Source organism: Anomaloglossus baeobatrachus, chromosome 4 (assembly GCF_048569485.1).
Source record: "Anomaloglossus baeobatrachus isolate aAnoBae1 chromosome 4, aAnoBae1.hap1, whole genome shotgun sequence".
Classification (NCBI taxonomy): domain Eukaryota; kingdom Metazoa; phylum Chordata; class Amphibia; order Anura; family Aromobatidae; genus Anomaloglossus; species Anomaloglossus baeobatrachus.
In genome coordinates, this window is record NC_134356.1 from 239,932,130 (window position 1) to 239,951,650 (window position 19,521).

A 19,521-nucleotide genomic window follows, 5' to 3' on the forward strand; every position below is an offset into this window, starting at 1 on the left:
GCCTTCCTATATCCCCCCAGGTTGGACTCCATAGGCTTCATGAAACAGTAATCATCTCCAACACCTGTCTGAGCGACAGATGCAGAATCAGACTCACTACCAGCACTAGCCACAAGAGGGAGCCCAGAAACACTCCCGGGAACAGCACCATCTCTGATGATATTCACAACATGCCCCCCAGCCTAAAAAATACTAGCCCACAGCTGCCAACAATTGGCACATCACATTAGATACAATCCTACATAAGACAAGAATTGTACAACATTCGTCTTCCAAAATTCTCGCAGTTGGTCTACTCACTTCCAAGACATTTAGAGATTTATAAAAGAGGATGATACATAATGATAGACATTTTCAAATGAAAAGGAACAATTACTAACTTTCAACTTGTAATCTGTGTCCTATGTTCTGATGTGAATAAAATGACTATAAGTGATTTCCAAATCAATGCTTTCTTGTGTTCTTATATGTTACACAGCGTCCCAACATTTTTTGGATTTGGGGTTGTAGAATACTTATGAGATCATGGGAGCACAATTTCAGGTTAAGCCTGTCTCAAGCATGGTCATCAAGTGACAGGTTTACAATTACAAGGTATAAAACAGGCTCTTTCCCAGACTTTTCCCATCTTCCAAGACTTTCACTGGAGTTAAAAAATAAACAAACTGAATATAAATCTGGGAATGTCTCTGGACAACCTCTTTGTCTAAGAAATTATAATGTTGCTCCTGAACCATCTGCTGTTTCCCACCATATATATATTTTAATCTCAAATCCATTATAGCTCCAGTTAGGTTTAGCATGGAATTAAATTAAAAAAATAGTATGTGTAAAATAAAACTTTAAAATTACTAAACGCCCAATGTATGCTAAATTTTTAACTTTCATCTAACAAATCACAGAAAATAAAGCAAATCAAAAATGTACATTTGGTATATTTCCTCTCCCTTCCTCTACTGTAATACCCCATTATTATATATAGCATAAGGATCCACAGATAATAATAATAATAATAATCTTTATTTCTATAGCGCCAACATATTCCGTAGCGCTTTACAATTCAGGAGGATCATATACAAACAAGTAACAGTTATAGAAATACAATATTTAGAGGGGAAAAAAAAAATACAACCCTGCTCGTGAGAGCTTACAATCTACAATGAGATGGGGGGAGAGGCAAGGTTCAAGTGCTTATTTACAATGACAATCCAACCATCTCACGGAAATGGGGCTGGATAATGGTTTCCTGGACCAGTGGGCCCGAGCCTTGAGATGCCTTTGGGTGCCATGGAGTTTGATGTGGAGCTATGTTGTGAGAGGTTGTAGAGGGACTATGTGAATCGAATCTGATTAGGGAGTGTGATAGGCCGCCCTAAAAAGATGCGTCTTTAGGGTGCGTCTGAAGCTGAGTAAGTTGTGATTTGTCCTAACTTCTTGGGGTAGAGCGTTCCAGAGGGTTGGTGCAGCTCGGAAGAAGTCTTGGATCCGGGAGTGGGAGGTTCGAATTAGTGTGGATGTTAGTCGAAAGTCGCTTGCAGAGCGTAGAGAACGGGTGGACTGATAGACAGAGAGGAGGGTGGAGATGTAGGGGGGTGCTGCACTGTGGAGAGCTTTGTGGGTGAGAACAAGCAGTTTGAATTGGATCCTATGATATATGGGCAGCCAGTGCAATGACTGGCACAGAGCAGAGGCATCCGAGTAGCGGTTAGCCAGATAGGTGACCCGGGCTGCTGCATTAAGGATTGACTGTAGAGGAGAGAGTCTAGTTAGGGGGAGACCAATTAATAGAGAGTTACAGTAGTCCAAGCGAGAGTGGATCAGGGCCACGGTGAGGGTTTTTGTCGTTTCCATTGTGAGAAAGGGGCGGATTCTAGAGATGTTCTTGAGGTGCAAGCGGCAGGTGCGGGCAAGAGATTGTATGTGGGAGGTGAAGGAAAGATCAGTGTCAAGTATAACCCCCAGGCAGCGGGCTTGCGGCCTAGGACTTATCGTTGTGCCACACACAGAGAGGGAGATGTCAGGTTGAGGAAAGTTGGAAGATGGAGGGAAAAGAAGAAGTTCAGTTTTGGAAAGGTTAAGTTTCAGATAGAGAGCAGACATGACATTGCAAACTGCAGTCAGGCAGTCACTGGTGTTCTGTAGTACAGCGGGGGTGAGCTCAGGGGAGGAGGTGTATAGCTGTGTGTCATCAGCATAAAGATAATTATAGGCAACAACTCGAAGATAATGCATTCAAAACAAAAGAGTCTTTATATTCACCAAAGTATGAAAATACCCAAAAGACACCGTGATACAAATGTATAAAAAATTTTATATTATTCTTAATGCATAGGGTATTATAGGGTATACATAACAATGATTTCAAGAAAAACCGGAGTGAGTAAGTGAAGGAGAGGAGGGGAAGAACCCCACGTGACCCAGGATGGATATCAAATCTCGCATAGGACCTGCTGTCATGAATATAATACTAAAAGGTAACCTCATACCCGTGTAAGAAAGGCTGACACAATAACCCAAGGTCTACTGTCCAGCTAAACGGTAACCTCATGCAATTGAAAAGGGATGCCAATACAACAGAAGCCAAGTCTACTGTCCAGCAAAGTAAGAGGGCTTACCTAACAAGCAGATCACCAAAGAGTCCTGGTGTACACGTGGGGACCGACGTGTACACCAGGACTCTTTGGTGATCTGCTTGTTAGGTAAGCCCTCTTACTTTGCTGGACAGTAGACTTGGCTTCTGTTGTATTGGCATCCCTTTTCAATTGCATGAGGTTACCGTTTAGCTGGACAGTAGACCTTGGGTTATTGTGTCAGCCTTTCTTACACGGGTATGAGGTTACCTTTTAGTATTATATTCATGACAGCAGGTCCTATGCGAGATTTGATATCCATCCTGGGTCACGTGGGGTTCTTCCCCTCCTCTCCTTCACTTACTCACTCCGGTTTTTCTTGAAATCATTGTTATGTATACCCTATAATACCCTATGCATTAAGAATAAATAAAATGTTTTATACATTTGTATCACGGTGTCTTTTGGGTATTTTCATACTTTGGTGAATATAAAGACTCTTTTGTTTTGAATGCAATACCCCATTATTGTAGCATTCCTTACTCTTTGTAGTTAACTACTATTATGTCATTAATAGCATTTTAATAATCTGAGGCTTTATATACTAAACTTATGGTAACTACTTCAATACTTTACAGTAAAGCTCTAAAGCAAAGTATACAGTGATTTTGTTCCAACCAAAATATTTCCCCTTTGATAATACAGTATATCATAAAAGTGAGTACACCCCTCACATTTTTGTAAAAAAATGTATATCTTTTCATGGGACAGCACTGAAGATGACACTTTGATACAATGTAAAGTATTCAGTGTACAACTTATATAGCAGTGTAAATTTGATTTGCCCTCTAGATAAATCGACACACAGGAATTAATGTCTAAACCGCAGGCAACAAAAGTGAGTACACCCCTAATTGAAAATGGCCAAATTGTGCCCAAAGTGTTAAAATTTTATGTGGCCACCATTATTTTCAAGTACTGTCTCAACTTTCTTGGGCATGGAGTTCACTAAAGCTTCACTGGTTTCCACTGAAATCCTCTTCCATCCTCCATGACAACATCACAGAGATGGTGGATGTTAGAGACCTTGCGCCCCTCCACCTTCTCACCTTCAGTTTGTGGATGTCTCAAAGATGCTCAATAGGGTTTTGGTCTGAAGACAAGCTTGGCCAGTCCAGCACCTATACCCTCAGTTTCTTTACCCTCAGTTGCAAGGCAGTGGTCATCTTGGAGGTGTGATTGGGGTCAATATCATGTTGGACTACTGCACTGTGGCACAGTTTCTGAATGAAGTCGACCATGCTCTGTTTCAGTATTTCAGGTACATGTTAGCATTCATAGTTCCCTCAATGAACTGTAGCTCCCCACAGCTTGCAGCACTCATCCAGCCCCAAACCATGATACTCCTACCACCATACTTGACTGTAGGCAACAATTCTATTTTTCAGATACTCAGAGAATTCTTTGCCATGAGGGGCCATGTTAAACTTCCAGTGACCTAGAGTGTGTGAGCGATAATACCAAATTTAACACACCTGCTCCCCTTTCACACCTGAGCCCTATAACCCTAATGACACCAAGGAGGGAAAATGGATGATTGGGTATAATTTGGCCATTTTCACTTAGGGGGTGTACTCACTTTTCTTGCCAATGGTTTAGACATTAATTGCTGTGTGTTGAGTTATTTAGAGGACACACCAAATTTACACCATCATACAAGCTATACACTGACTACTTTACATTAAATCAAAGTGTCATATCTTCAGTGTTGTCCTATGAAAAGATATAATAAATAATTTACAAAAATGTGAGTGGTGGACTCATGTTTGTGATATTCTGTATAATCATTTGGTTCTTATCTTATTTAAACTATATACACTATATGGACAAAGTATTGGGACACCTACACATTACCACTACAATAACTTTTATGACATCTTACTCAGTTGGCCCTGTATGACTCAGTCAACTTTTTATATACAATACTCTTAATACCATATCTTTATGGATCTGACTTTGTGCACTAGGGACAATCATGATGGAGAAGAAAAAGGGACTTCCCCAAACTGTTCACACAAATGTAGAAGCATACAATTGTCCCAAATGTTTTAGTATATTGAAACATTAGAATATCCTTTCATTGGAACAAAAGAGCCTAGACCAAACCCATCAAATCAACCTGTTATGGAGGGGATGATTGGATACAAAATAATAGGATGCCAATCGTCGCCCGAAGTCCACCGGTAAGATGACATAGCCACTACGGGACTGGTGGACGGATATAGCAACAAAGGAGAAACTGAATGTGAACGAAGGGGATGTTAATGGCACACCCCAACATGTAGCGTGTCCCTGTTGGCGTCACAGGGAATGCAGGAATCAGTCACGTGTGAAGGAACATGTCAGACTGAGAGGAAAACCAAACAGGTATCGGTCACGTGTGGAGGGACATGTCAGATCGAGAGGTAACCCAATTAGCATCACTGGGAAACTGAGGACATAGACGCTGAACCGGTAACGTGCGTAGGGAGCATGATAGACTGGTAGGATAGCCCGGTTAGTATACACGAGTCTGCCACAAGCACTGCAGACTACCGGTCACGTGTGTACGGGGTACGTCAGACCACGTGGGCTACCCAGTGTGTGTGTGTGCGTGTACCCAGGGATTGGGACACACACACACACACGCGGCTGCCACTGACACTGCAGACTACTGGTTACATGTGTAAGGGGCACGTCAGACTGAGTCGGCTTCCCAGCTAGCGTTACTGGTTGCCCGAGGACTGATAGGACAGAGACTGACCCTCAACGTGCCAAGACACAGGTGTTTAGAGATACGAATACCTGGTACCGGCACCTAGCCCTGATTAACTCTGTCCTATCACACAGACATACACACACCTGACACAAGCACTGCAGGAAAGATGGCGCTGGAACTGTCGCGGGCAGAGGGGACGCGCTCGCCACGCTCAGGTCCGGGGCTTCTGCTGCTGCTTGGTGGCTCGAGCGGTGGACCGGACCCGGGGACTTGAGCAGCGCTCCTCACCCGTGAGTGAAAAGGGGTAGTTTGTTTAGGGAGATTGCTCGTGACGCCACCCACGGGACGTGGTGATGATGGCACCACCGCTGCTGATAACGGGGATCCCGGGAGAGATGGTACAGGGGTGCAGGGTGCAGGGGCAGTGCGGTGCCGGATGGCTCTGGTGTACTCACTCAGATAAACAATGACAGAGTCGCTGGTAAACCAAACGGCTGGATGGACGGTCCTGCAGCCGGCTGCAGTGTTGTTGTTGTGCTCTCCCCGGACGGCTGATGGTGGCTGTCTTTCCCTGCACCTTTTAGAAAGTTCTTGACTCCTGTGGTTGCCCACCGGTAATCCGTTCCCTGGCGTATAGGTGCCGTAGGAGCCCCTTTTGCCGGCAGGCGCTGGCCCTTGGATCTCTAGCCTGTGGCAGTAGCTGTATATCCTCTCTGGGTGGACGGTTGCCTTCAATCAGGACTTGGTTGTTATGGAACTCCGGGGGTCGCTGTCACATTCGGATTTGACTATTGACGGCGGCTCCAAGCCTGGTCAGAGTCCGATGGCCCTGCCTGTGTGCTTAGCTTCACTCTGTTCTCCAGGCCGGTACCGGCGGGCCGTCGCCCGACCCCGGTCCTTACGGCTCAGCGGAGTTCCACTAACTCCTGCACACGGCCACCACCGTCTGCCAACCTTGCTGTTAGTGTCTGGGCTCCGACCCAGACACCTCAAGTGTTCACTCCTCTCTCTTTCACACACACACACACACACACACACACACACAGCAGATCGCAGGCACACACAGCCGATCACAGATACACACAGCCGATCACAGATGCACACAGCCGATCACAGATACACACACAGCAGATCGCAGATATACACAGCAGATCACAGGCATGCACAGCCATCACAGATACACACATCCGATCGCAGACACGCACAGCCGATCACAGATACACACAGCAGATCGCAGGCATGCACAGCCAGCACAGATACACACATCCGATCGCAGGCACACACAGCCGATCACAGATACACACATCCGATCACAGGCACACATAGGCTGATCACAGATACACACATCCGAACGCAGACACACACAGCCGATCGCAGAAAAACACAGCCGATCGCAGACACACACACACACAGCCGATTGCAGACACACACACACATCACATCTAGTGATGAGCGAGTACTAAAAAGCTCGGGTGCTCGAGACTCGGGCCGAGCATCCCAAGATACTCGTGTACTCGGCCCGAGCACCGAGCCCAATGTTATCCTATGGGAGACCCGAGTATTTTTGTGAAATGACCACCGGCAGCATGTAGAAACCCTAAAAATGGCACAAAAGTCTCAGAAGAGTGCTCAAATGACATGGCAACAGCATGGGGAAGATCCCTTGAAGCATTTATCACTCAAAAGTCACAGCTGTGAACAATTTTGTCCGCGTTTTATGCCATTTTTACGGACTCACCAGAAAACCTTCCAAAATGACACCAAAATGAATTTTCATGGCGGAAATGTTAAGGGCACATACCCAATAGTGAGATAGAGCTGGTGTATGTTACTTTTTGAGATTAATAATACATGAAAGATTTTACGTAAAACATTGTGTGGCACTCCGATGTCCCTGAGAAGAGACGTACATAAAGGCCTCTGAGTCTAATGTGCCCATTTTGAGGAAGTGAGTCTTTGTAGTATTTTCCTTTGCCAGGGCAGTCCAAAATTGTGAGGTTCACCAATGCCCCTGCATACAGACTTGCATGATGGCCTGTAAACCTGAAGTGCCCATTGTAAGGAAGTGGGTCTATTGTAGTATAGCCCTTAGGCAGGGCAGCCAAAAATTGGGAGGCTCCACGTTGTCCCTGGATAGAGACGTGCATGAGGGCCTCAAAACATTAAGTGTGCATTGTCAGGAAGTGGGTGTATTATAGTATAGCCCTTAGGCAGGGCATGCAAAAATTGGGAGGCTCCACGTTGTCCCTGGATAGAGACGTGCATGAGGGCCTCAAAACATTAAGTGTGCATTGTCAGGAAGTGGGTGTATTATAGTATAGCCCTTAGGCAAGGCAGCCAAAAATTGGGAGGCTCCACGTTGTCCCTGGATAGAGACATGCATGAGGGCCTCAAAACATTAAGTGTGCATTGTCAGGAAGTGGGTGTATTATAGTATAGTCCTTAGGCAGGGCAGCCAAAAATTGGGAGGCTCCACGTTGTCCCTGGATAGAGACGTGCATGAGGGCCTCAAAACATTAAGTGTGCATTGTCAGGAAGTGGGTGTATTATAGTATAGCCCTTAGGCAGGGCAGCCAAAAATTGGGAGGCTCCACGTTGTCCCTGGATAGAGACGTGCATGAGGGCCTCAAAACATTAAGTGTGCATTGTCAGGAATTGGGTGTATTATAGTATAGCCCTTAGGCAGGGCAGCCAAAAATTGGGAGGCTCCACGTTGTCCCTGGATAGAGACGTGCATGAGGGCCTCAAAACATTGTTCCCATTGCAAAGGAGCGGGTCTCCTGTCGTTGTAATGTCCATTCTGCAAAGAATGGGCGAAAAAATTTACCACTGGGGGTATACCTGAAACAAAGGCCTAACTATTGTAACGGTCATCATGGTGGCGCATGAGGAGAAGGAGGAGCAGTCCAGCGATTATCCAAAGTCCAGAAGTGTGTACCCATGGGTGACTGGAGGTACATGGCAAATTCCCGCTACAAACTTTAAATTCCGCTCTCATTTGCTGGTGGTGTGGTGAAGTCTGGCCCAATCCAACCCTTGTTCATCTTGATCAGAGTCAGCCTGTCAGCATTTTCAGTTGACAGGCGGGTGCGTTTATCTGTAATGATTCCACCTGCGGCACTAAAAATACGCTCTGACAAAACGCTAGTGGCAGGGCAGGCCAGGACTTCCAAGGCGTAGAGAGCCAATTCATGCCACGTGTCCACCTTGGATACCCAATAATTGTAAGGCACAGAGGAATGTTGGAGTACAGTTGTTCGATCTGCAAGGTACTCCTTGAGCATCTGGGCAAACTTAGGATTTCTTGTGGCACTACCCCGCACCTCAGGGGCTGTGGTACGTGAGAGGCTGAGAAAACTGTCCCACATCTTAAAGACTGTTCCCCTACCTCTGGCGGATTGGAATTGTGCCTCTCTCGGCTGTACGCCTTGGTTGTCCACCTGACCTATGCCGCTAGCATTTTGTGAGGGGAATGCTTTGCCTACTTCCGTGACTATGGCCTTCCGGAACTGCTGCATTTTGGTTGACCTCTCCGCCTCGGGAATAAGAGACATAAAGTTCTCCTTGTAGCGTGGGTCTAACAGTGTTACCATCCAGTAATGATTGTCGGCCAAGATGTTCTTAACGCGAGGGTCTCGAGACAGGCAGCTTACCATAAAGTCAGCCATGTGCGCCAGACTCTTAACAGCCAGGACTTCAGTAGCCTGACCAACACGATGACTGAACATGCTGTCCTCCTCCTCCTCCTCCTCCTCATCTACCCTGTCCTCTGGCCAGCCACGCTGAACCGAGGATATGACTGGTGTGCATGTCATATCCTCAATTTGGCCGGAGAGTTGCTCCATGTCTTCATCCTCCTCCTCGTCATAGTCCTCCACTGCACGTTGTGATGAGACGAGGCTGGGCTGTGTGTTATCACCCACACCCACTACTGTTTCTTGCTGCAACTCATCGCGCTCCGCCTGCAATGCATCATGTTTGTTTTTGAGCAGAGACCATTTTAGAAGGCAGAGTAGCGGTATGGTGACGCTAATAATGGCGTCATCACCACTCACCATCTTGGTGGAGTCCTCAAAGTTTTGGAGGATGGTACATAGGTCGGACATCCATCTCCACTCCTCAGGTGTTATGTGTGGAGTTTGACCCATTTCCCGACGGCTTAGGTGATGCAGGTACTCAACAACTGCCCTCTTCTGCTCACATATCCTGACCAACATGTGCAGAGTTGAATTCCAACGCGTGGGGACATCACACACCAGTCTGTGAGCCGGAAGATGCAAACGGCGCTGAAAGCCGGCAAGGCCGGCTGAAGCAGTAGGTGACTTTCGAAAATGTGCAGACAGGCGGCGAACTTTTACCAGCAGATCAGACAGCTCTGGGTATGACTTTAGAAACTGCTGAACCACGAGGTTGAGCACATGGGCCACGCATGGAACATGTGTCAGCTGGCCTCGCCTCAAAGCCGCCACCAGGTTCCGGCCATTGTCACACACAACCTTTCCTGGCTTTAGGTTCAGAGGTGTGAGCCAGTGATCTGCCTGCTGTTTCAGAGCTGTCCACACCTCTTCTGCATTGTGGGGTTTGTCACCTATGCAGATTAGCTTCAGCACAGCCTGTTGCCGCTTCGCCGAGGCAGTGCTGCAGTGCTTCCAGCTTGGGACTGGTGTGGAGGGTAAAGTGGATGAGGATGCGCAGGAGGAGGAGGAGGCTGAAGAGCATGACATTCCGGAGCTGTAGAGTGTGGGTGAAACCCTGACTGAGGTAGGGCCTGCAAACCTTGGTGTGGGAAGGACATGTTCCGTCCCTCGCTCAGACTGGGTCCCAGCTTCCACAATATTAACCCAGTGTGCCGTCAACGAGATGTAGCGGCCTTGCCCACAAGCACTTGTCCACGTGTCTGTGGTTAAGTGGACTTTGGGTGAAACAGCGTTGTTCAGGGCACGTGTGATGTATTGTGACACGTGGGTATGCATCGCGGGGACGGCACACCGGGAGAAATAGTGGCGGCTGGGGACCGAGTAACGTTGGACAGCTGCCGCCATCAGGTCGCGGAATGCTTCTGTCTCCACCAGCCTAAAAGGCAACATTTCCAGCGCAAGCAGTCGCGAAATGTTATCATTTAGAACTGTGGCATGTGGGGCGTTGGCAGTGTATTTGCGCCTGCGTTCAAAGGTTTGCTGAATGGATAACTGAACGCTGCGCTGGGACAAGGACGTGCTTGATGATGGTGTTATTTCTGCGTAGGCAATTGCAGGTGCAGGACCGGAGGAGGCTTGTTCGCAGGTAGCATGGACAGGGGATTGGCTTGCATGCACAACCAGCGAAGACGTAGCAGTGACATCAGCAAGCACTGCTCCTCGACTCTGTTGTACTTCCCACAAAGTCGGGTGCTTGGCTGACATGTGCCTGATCATGCTGGTGGTGGTCAGGCTGCTAGTTTTGGTACCCCTGCTGATGCTGGCACGGCAGGTGTTGCAAATGGCCTTTTTAGAATCATCTGGAGCCAACTTAAAAAACTGCCAGACTCGGGAAGACCTAACATTTGTACAGGCACCTTGTGTTGTGTTGTTGTTCCGGGGAACGGTTGCCTGACTTCTGCCTGGAGCCACCACCCTGCTTCTTACTGCCTGTTGGGATGCTACGCCTCCCTCCCCCTGTGCACTGCTGTCCTCGCTCTGCATATCCTCCTGCCAGGTTGGGTCAGTTACTGGATCATCCACCACGTCGTCTTCCTCTTCCGCACCCTGCTCCTCCTCCTGACTTCCTGACAATTGTGTCTCATCATCGTCCACCCCTTGTTGAGACACGTTGCCAACTTCGTGAGAACGTGGCTGCTCAAATATTTGGGCATCTGTACATACGATCTCCTCATGACCCACTTCAACATGAGCTGGCGAGAGGCCAGAATGTGTGAATTGAAACGTGAACAGCTCTTCCGAGTGTCCAAGTGTGGGATCATTAATGTCCGAGGACGTGTACTCAGCCTTGTGGTAGGAAGGAGGATCAGGTTCTGAAATGTGCGGTGCAGTATCACGGCTACTGACACTTGACCGTGTGGAAGACAGAGTGTTTGTGGTGGTGCCAATCTGACTGGAAGCATTATCCGCTATCCAACTAACAACCTGTTGAAACTGGTCTTGGTTCAAGAGCGGTGTACTGCTGCGGTCCCCAAGAATTTGGGACAGGACGTGCGAGCGACTAGATGTGGCCCTTTGTTGTGGCGAAATTAGAGCTTGCCCACGACCTCGGCCTCTGCCTGCACCACCATCACGTCCACTTCCTTGTTCCTTGCCAACGCCCTAGCGCATTTTGCAATGCTGTGCTGACGTGTATTCACTACACTTGTGCGTTATATAATAATAGTTTGTGAAAAACGCACACAAGTGCACCTGTACGCTGCCACCGACAGGCACACACGTGCGGTTTTTAAATGCAAGCACGGACGCACTAAGAACCTAACAGGTTTTTAGGAGAAAAAATTACTGAGAAGTCTGACACTATCTGGACTGTTTTAGACTGTGTACACCAGCCCCAGATATGATGAAGGCTGGTATACGGTCACCACTAGGAATGGCTATATACCCTGCCTGCCTGCCTGCCTGCCTGTATACTGCTACAATAGTCCTGACAAGGACTCTTCTGGTCACTACTAGCCTGTATTCCGACCTGGCTATACCCTGCCTGTATATAGCAACAATAGTCCTGAGAAGGACTCTGCTACTGTACTCCGACCTGGCTATACCCTGCCTGCCTGTATACAACTAGAATAGTCCTGAGAAGGACTTCTGGTCACACTGTTTGCAGCCCTGCTACAGAAATAGCTATAAAGGGCCGCAAACCTTTCCCTGAAGCAGCGACCCTCTCCCTGCACTGACTGTCTGGATGGCTGTGAGCAGAGCACAGCGCGCCCGCCGGTATAAAGGCTCGGTCACGCTGTGCGGGCCGGCCAATCACTACAATTCCACAACTAACAGGGCTGTGGCATTGCAGTGGTCTGCCAGCCAATCCCTGCATGAGGGCTGGCTCTCAAAAGAGCGCCAACATGCAGGGATGAAGACCACGAGTACAGCACGAGTATCGCGAGATTACTCGGTCCCCGCCGAGTAGCCCGAGTACAGTGATACTCGTGCGAGTACCGAGTAGTAACAAGCATACTCGCTCATCACTAATCACATCACATCCAGCACTTACGGCAGCAGGGAACGAGAGCAAGTCACGTGTCCGGCCGCAGGTCCTGTTCGTCGCGCTGCACCGCACTGCCTCTCAAGATTCTCCCGGCGAGAAGAGATTGGTGTCACTGGATGAGGTGAGTGTGTATGCGATCCGATGTGTGTGCGATCCGATGTGTGTGCGATCCGATGTTTGTGTGTGTGTGTGTGATTTGTTGTTTGCGTGTGAGCCGATGTTTGTCTGATTATGTGTGCGATCTGACTGTGTGTGCGATCCGATGTTTGTGTGTGAGATCTGGTGTGTGTGTGTGTGTGTGTGTGTGTGTGAGAGCTGATGTGTGCGGGTGTGTGATCACTGCAGGTCCTGCCACTCAGTGTCGGGTGAGTGTAATTGCCGGGTGCCGCTGTGTATAATGAAGTGTCCTGCAGTATCTGTATCTTTTTTAGCTGCACGGACACTTCATTATTGATCCGCGACTAAGGCTTATTTTCGGGGGAGGGCTTATATATAAGCCTTTCTCCGAAAATGCTGAAAATCCCTGCTAGGGCTTATTTTTGGGGGAGGTCTTATTTTTGAAAAAACACGGTATATTCAGGTCTTCCCTTATGGGAGGTGCATTGCTTTAACATTTCAAATATTGAACAACTTTATTCAAATGGATGGGTTCGTGGTCATCCACTCCCCCACCCAAATAACCTGATCCTTGATGCTGCCCCTAAGAAACGGGCAGCACCCCTTTACCCCAGTCCTGATCCAGGTTACCCGAGCGGGAACGGGTACGGTGTCTCGCACCCGACTGTCACTTCAGGGGACCCCACATCCAGGGGAACCCCTGACCCCCGGAGGATGGCCACCCTTCCTCCAATCTGCCTCTCCGGAGGCGGCACGGACGGAAACCAGCCCACAAAATTATTTACAGGCCCACTAGTTCGTGGATGGCCTGCCAGTTCTCGGCCATGTTCATGAGCAATTTCTCATGTGGGTGGTGAACATATAGAGTCCCTCCGGGGACAACTTGCCGGCAACGGCCGGGATAATCACGTAGATAATCAGGTGAAGCTTTGATTGGATTATTTTTCATTCATTCAAACTGCTGAGGGTCCCAACGGGGACAACTTGGTTGCAACGGAGGGCTGCTGCCTATTCCAGTTCTTCCTGTGAGGTGGCTTCGCCCTCCGCCCCCAATATTGCGAACATACGGTGACAGGCCTGGTGGGACAGGGCCACCCGGTATCCATTCCCACCGCCGCGTGGGACATAGAAAGCTACTGGTGCACTGCCGTGGGGAAGACTGTCAACCGCTTCCTCGGACTCTGAGACCAGTTCTGTATCGGGCCCGGAATCGCTACCGTCCGTTTCCGCACCAGGCGGGTTGCCGCCAGCTGCCGCGGTCTCTGGGTCTTCTTGCAGCGGCACTTCAGGTTCTGCTGTCGCTGCGGGGGGCCACAAACCAGTCAAGCCAGCAGTGGTGGGGCACACGGGCATTGGAGGAGGAGGCGGCATGGGGGCCAGGGGTAGACCGAGTCCTTCAGCCGCAGCGGCCGGTCCTTCAGGGACACAAGGGCATGGGTCACTCACCAGCTCCTCTAGCATGGCCTCTATTTCATGCGCCCGCACGACCGCAGCCAGCTCCTCCATCTCAGCGGTCCAGCGATCCAGCAGGTCCCGTACTTGGGCCCGATTACGACAGCACAACAGCATCACTTCGGTTTTCAGCCATGCCGCCGTCCCGGGGGCAGGCTCCGGAGACTCAGGCCTCTCAGGTGGTGCGGACATGTTGCAAGCTGCTTCTAGGAACCGGGTATGTTGCAGAGTCCTGGCATCCCTGCTTTTTATGCCCTCGGCTACATTAGGCAGGCTTTCACCCGCCCCTCCCCCCTTGGTTCTTTCTAGCACTTCCGCTTGTTGGGGGCGGGGCTTCGCTTTCGCGCCTTCCCTGCTAGGGAAAAACGCTCGAGCGGGAGATTTTGGCGCCAAAGATGGCAGCGCTTTCAATTTTTCGGCCGGACGCCGCCGGCGGAGACTGCAAGACGCACTTCTACTGGTAAGTAGATCGGTTCTATCCTGTTCGTGACGCCAAGTTGTCGCAGACGGAGGGGACGCACTCGCCACGCTTGGGTCCGGGGCTTCTGCTGCTGCTACTCGGTGGCTCGAGCGGTGGACCGGACCCGGGAACTCGAGCAGCGCTCCTCACCCATGAGTGAAAAGGGGTTGTTTGTTTAGGGAGATTGTTTGTGATGCCACCCACGGGACGTGGTGATGATGGCACCACTGCTGCTGATAACGGGGATCCCGGGAGAGATGGTAGGGTGCAGCTGAGATGTTGTCCCCTCCCTGGGTAGGGGGGTTGGTGATCCCGGGGCCTGGTGGTAGTAACGGGGAGCCCGGATGGCTGGGGTGCAGGGGCAGCGAAGTGCCGGATGGCTCTGGTGTACTCACTCAGATAAACAATGACAGAGTCTCTGGTAAACCAAACGGCTGGATGGACGGGTCCCGCAGCCGGCTGCAGTGTTGTTGTTGTGCTCTCCCCGGAAGGCTGATGGTGGCTGTCTTTCCCTGCACCTTTTAGAAAGTTCTTGACTCCTGTGGTTGCCCACCGGTAGTCCGCTCCCCGGCGTATAGGTGCTGTAGGAGCCCATTTTGCCCGCAGGCGCTGGCCCTTGGATCTCTAGCCTGTAGCGGTGGCCTTCAATCGGGACTTGGTTGTTAGGGAACCCCGGGGGTTCCTGTCCCATTCGGATTTGACTATTGACGGCGGCTTCAAGCCTGGTCGGGGTCCGATGGCCCTGCCTGTGTGCTTAGCTTCACTCCGTTCCCCGGTCGCCCAACCCCGGTCCTTACGGCTCAGCAGAGTTCCACTTACTCCTGCAGACGGCCACCACCTTCTGCCAACCTTGCTATTAGTGTCTGGCCTCCGACCCAGGCACCTCAAGTGTTCACTCCTCTCTCTTTCACCTCCTGAGCTAAACTGTCACTTTTCCCGCCTCCAGGCCTGTGAACTCCTCGGTGGGTGGGGCCAACCGCCTGGCTCCGCCCCACCTGGTGTGGACATCAGACCCTGGATGGAGGCAACAAGGGTTTTTGGTTTGGCTGGTGTATCTGCCTAGGGTGGGGGTGTGTATGTTGGTATGTATTTGACTACCTGGCTAGTCCAGGGCGTCACAGAACCCAAGCACACATGCAGCACAGTCTGCTCATTGAGCTATAGCAATAGAAAATGTGACGCTCGCGCGCCAATGGGCGTGGTTATGGACCTTTTATAGCCGCCTCTCTGGCCCAGACTACATGGCATGTGGTAATGGCGCTAGTTGCAGAAATCCCGCTGCTGCCACATCATCGCTGACATCACCGTGACCAATTATCGGCCACCACCTCACCACTGACGTCACCGTGAGCCAATCAATAGCCGCCGCATCAGCGATGACGTCACATGCATGCGCGATAGCTGTAATCCCGCACTTAGTGCCTGGAGAGGCTGTGGGAACCTGCGCATACGCGGTAGCGCTAAATGAGCACTTAGGCTCAGGATGGTACAAGACTGTAGCCACCTGATGCCTGTCAACCCGACACCTCGAGCGATGTACAGGTGGTGCTGCGGAGTCGACTGATCCCAATGTGGGAGTCAATGACGGAACTGGACCAGTTTGGGTCTCAGAAGGACTCTGAACTATAACACAACCCCTAATTATTCCTCCTCCACCAAATTATACAAATGACACAATGCATGAGGCAGGTAACATTCTACGACCAGTTGCCAAATCTAGACATATCCATCAGACTGCCAGATAGAGAAGCGTGATTGATCACTCCATGGGACATATTTCCACTGATTCTAAAACCAGAGACAAAGAACATTACAAAACTCTATTTGACACATGACTTTGTGCTTGTTGATGTAATCCTTCCATGCAGCTGTTTGGCCATGGACATCCATGCCAGGAAGCTCCCAGTACACAATATTTTGTGCTTATGTTAATGCCAGAGAAGGCTTCTCTGCAGTTATTGAATCAGCATTACGATGGTAACTTTTATGCAAGAGGTGCTTCATCACTTGCTGACCCCACTTTAACTTTATGAGGTCTGCAACATCATGGCTGAGATGCTGCGGATTTTAGCTTGTGATGTCACATACAAGGTCTACAGTGCTGATAATTTTCAGGACTTGAATCTTTATGACAGTTTTGTTACCAATCACAAAGTATTAATTAGTATTATAAATCTCCCCAGTGCAACCATTTATCAAGCTCCCTGACTATATCGGATTATACCTGTTTACAAAGTCAGACCAAAGTAAACTATACTAGATAGCTCAGTGCACATTGGCTGCCATAGTTCTCATCAATACAAGTCCTGTTTACACAAAACGATGCAAAAAAGATCATTTCACGTGATAAACGAGCATCTGCTAATCGGGTTCCTGTTTACATGGGAAGATAATCATGGAACAATTGTTCACGATTATCCTTCAGTGTAAATTACTTGTTGCAGTCTTTGAACACTCATTTTATCTAGTTGTAACAGAATCAGAGTTAAAGTGGCTTTACACACTGCAACATCTCAAACGACATCGCTGTAACGTCACCGGTTTTGTGACGTAATAGCGACCTCCCCAGCGACATTGCAGTGTGTGAAACACATCAGCGACCTGGCCCCCGCTGTGAAGTTGCTGATCGCTACAAATCGTTCAGGACCATTCTTTGGTCCTTTGTTTCCTGCTGTGCAGCAAAGTCTCAGTGTGTAAAGGGGACTTAAAACACTGGAAACGAGTGATGTGTCACAATATCTGTCAATCACTATTCTCTGTCAGTCGGTCTCTCCCTCTCGGTCTCTATTCTCTCTCTGTCGGTCCGTCACTATCTCTGTCCCTCTCTCACAGTCTGTCGGTCATTTTCCCCTCCTCTCTCATACTCACCGATCCCCCGATCCCCAGCGCGGCGCTGCACGGCATTCACACTGCTGCGGCGGCTTTTACTATTTTGAAAAAGCCGGCCGCTCATTAAACAATTTCGTATTCCCTACTTTCCCCGCCCACAGGCGCCTATGATTGGTTGCAGTGAGACACGCCCCCACGCTGAGTGACAGGTGTCTCACTGCACCCAATCAAAGCAGCCGGTGGGCGTGTCTATACTGCGCAGTGAAATAAATAATTAAATAATTTAAAAAACCGGCGTGCGGTCCCCCCCAATTTTAATACCAGCCAGATAAAGCCATACGGCTGAAGGCTGGTATTCTCAGGATGGGGAGCTCCATGTTATGGGGAGCCCCCCAGCCTAACAATATCAGTCATCAGCCGCCCAGAATTGCCGCATACATTATATGTGACAGTTCTGGGACTGTACCCGACTCTTCCCGATTTGCCCTGGTGCATTGGCAAATCGGGGTAATAAGGAGTTATTGGCAGCCCATAGCTGCCAATAAGTCCTAGATTAATCATGTCAGGCGTCTCCCCGAGATTCCTTCCATGATTAATCTGTAAATTACAGTAAATAAACACACACACACCTGAAAAATCCTTTATTAGAAATAAAAAACACAAACACATTCCCTCATCACCAATTTAATAAGCCCCAAAAAGCCCTCCTTGTCCGGCGTAATCCACGGATCTCCAGCGTCGCTTCCAGCTGTGCTGCATGCAGGTGACAGAAGCAGCAGAAGACACCGCCGCTCCTGTCAGCTCCACGCAGCTAATGAAGACAGCCGCGCGATCGGCTGAGCTGTCACTGAGGTTACCCGCTGTCACTGGATCCAGCGGTGGATGCAGCGGTGGCCGCGGGTAACCTCAGTGACAGCTCAGCTGATCGCGCTACTCACCGCCGCTCCTGTCACCTCCACGCAGCAACTGAGGTGAGTAGCGCGATCAGCTGAGCTGTCACTGAGGTTACCCGCGGCCACCGCTGCATCCACCGCTGGATCCAGGTAACCTCAGTGACAGCTCAGCTGATCGTGCTATTGCCTTCATTAGCTGCGTGGAGGTGACAGGAGCGGTGGTGTCTTCTGCTGCTCCTGTCACCTGCATGCAGCAGAGCTGGATGCGACGCTGGAGGTCCGTGGATTATGCCGGACAAGGAGGGCTTTTTGGGGCTGATTAAATTGGTGATGAGGGAATGTGTTTGTGTTTTTTATTTCTAATAAATGATTTTTTCAGTTGTGTGTGTTTATTTACTGTAATTTACAGATTAATCATGGAAGGAATCTCGGGGAGATGCCTGACATGATTAATCTAGGACTTATTGGCAGCTATGGGCTGCCAATAACTCCTTATTACCCCGATTTGCCAACGCACCAGGGCAAATTGGGAAGAGCCGGGTACAGTCCCAGAACTGTCGCATATAATGTATGCGGCAATTCTGGGCGGCTGCTGACTGATATTGTTAGGCTGGGGGGCTCCCCATAACGTGGAGCTCCCCATCCTGAGAATACCAGCCTTCAGCCGTATGGCTTTATCTGGCTGGTATTAAAATTGGGGGGGACCGCACGCCGTTTTTTTTAATTATTTAATTATTTATTTCACTGCACAGTATAGACCCGCCCACCGGCTGCTTTGATTGGGTGCAGTGAGACACCTGTCACTCAGCGTGGGGGCGTGTCTCACTGCAACCAATCATAGGCGCCTGTGGGCGGGGAAAGTAGGGAATACGAAATTGTTTAATGAGCGGCCGGCTTTTTCAAAATAGTAAAAGCCGCCGCAGCAGTGTGAATGCCGTGCAGCGCCGCGCCGGGGATCGGGGATCGGTGAGTATGAGAATGGAGGGGAAAATGACTGACAGACTGTGAGAGAGGGACAGAGATAGTGACGGACCGACAGAGAGAGAATAGAGACCGAGAGGGAGAGACCGACTGACAGAGAATAGTGATTGACAGATATTGTGACACATCACTCGTTTCCAGTGTTTGACTAGCTAGGTCGTTCTGCAGGTCCTGATCGCTGTTGCGTCTTTGGCCAGGTTTGCCTGTTTGACAGCTCACCTTTGACAGAGACTTTGTAGCGATCCCGGCCAGGTTGGAATCGCTGGTGGGATCGCT